Here is a 1,664-nt window from a genome sequence, read left to right on the forward strand (position 1 = left end):
GCCCCGCCCCTCGCCAGAGCCCGCCCCGCCCCTGACCGCCCCGCCCCTGGGTGGAGCCGGGCGACGGACGGAGGCCGAGAGGGCGCGCGCGGCGGAGCTCCGCCCAGCGCAGGAGGGGCACGCAGCGGAAGTGCCGCTCCAGCTGTGGGAAGGGCCGTCGGCGTCCGGGCTGGGCTTGACCCAGCGGTGGCCTGGTGCGCCCCCTTCCCATGCCCTTCTGTAATGGAGCCCATCTTCCTTCTTTCTGTTTTTATGGTGATGTGTATTACCTTTTAGGCATAGCTAATGATCGTGTTCTTCGTAGGGAATTTGAACCTGTACTTGATACATTTTGACGCCTCTTTTTTCTAATCTTGGCGGATTGAACTCAGGCCCTTGCGCTTGCTAGGCAAGCGCTTATTCTACTGAGCCATTTTCCCGGCCCATTTTATCCTTTTTAAATGGTTTTTTGTTTTGTTTTGTTTTGTTTTGTTTTTTCCTCTTCGCCTTCACTACCTGCCCGCCTCAGCAACCCACAGATTTTAGGACAGGGCCGCCCTCCGCTTGCAGGTGCCCTTGGTGTCCGGCTGGGACCGAGTCCTTGAAACGTCCCTCCGTGGAGCAAGTCCCACGCTTACCAGGGGGGTGGGGCGCCTGGGGTGAACTCACAGCCTCATGCCTGCTGAGTAAGTGTTTTGCAGCCGAGCTACCCACCTCAGGTAGAGCTATGGCTTCTGCCAAGTGTGGAGAGCTTCAGGCTCCCTCCCTTGCCAAACTCTGGTAAAAAAAAAAACAAAAACAAAAACAAAAAAACCCAAAAACCAGTACCACAGCAACCGCAGCCCCAGAAGAGCAGCAGCAGCCCCATTTGCGACGCTCTCTGCAGAGCATGGTCATCCTAGGCATGGTCATTGGTCTGTTTAAAGGGCCCCTCTGGGCCTTCTCAACTGACCTGTAAGGTCACCCTTTGACTGCTCCACCCTTCCTGGGTTTTTTTGGCAGAACCAGGGATTGAATTTAACGCTTGTCAGGGAAGCACTTATTCCACTGAGCCATCTCCCCGGCCCCTCCCCTGACAGTTTTGAATAATGGTTTAATCTTACAGAGCTACAAAGGCTGCAGGTAGTATTATGACTCACTCCTGTTTCCACTGCTGCTTTCCATAAAACTATATAGTATCTCAGATTCAATGAAGCTTTTACTGCCTACTGCAGCAAAACAGTAACTGCTGCGGAACACCACTTCATTTCTCCATGGTGATCAGGTCTTGAGCTGTAAAAAGCAAACAAAACGAAAGAATAAGCTCCCTTTATTTAGGTTGGATTAGTCCAATAAATCATGTTCAGTGTGAAAAGAAGCGACTACCTGAAAACGCATAGGTGGTGTTGTCCAGGTGGAAAGCAATTTTTTCTTGACGCCTCCTAAGTTCTTAGAACTGAGACCTAATACAGGAAGATAAACAACAGAAAGACAAACATGTTTATTAATGTGTATGTCACCTATACATGAGAAACGGTGAATAATTATCAAAAGGTAACTTCGAATTCATAGATTTGTACAGTAGATATCTGGAAATATATATGTATATATATATATATAGAGAGAGAGAGAGAGAGAGAGAGAGAAATGTCAAGACAAAGACTTAAATCGCTTTTATAAATAGAACTTTCCTTTACTAAAGAACA

This window comes from Octodon degus, unplaced genomic scaffold (genome assembly GCF_000260255.1).
Source record: "Octodon degus isolate 3935 unplaced genomic scaffold, OctDeg1.0 scaffold00065, whole genome shotgun sequence".
NCBI lineage: Eukaryota > Metazoa > Chordata > Mammalia > Rodentia > Octodontidae > Octodon > Octodon degus.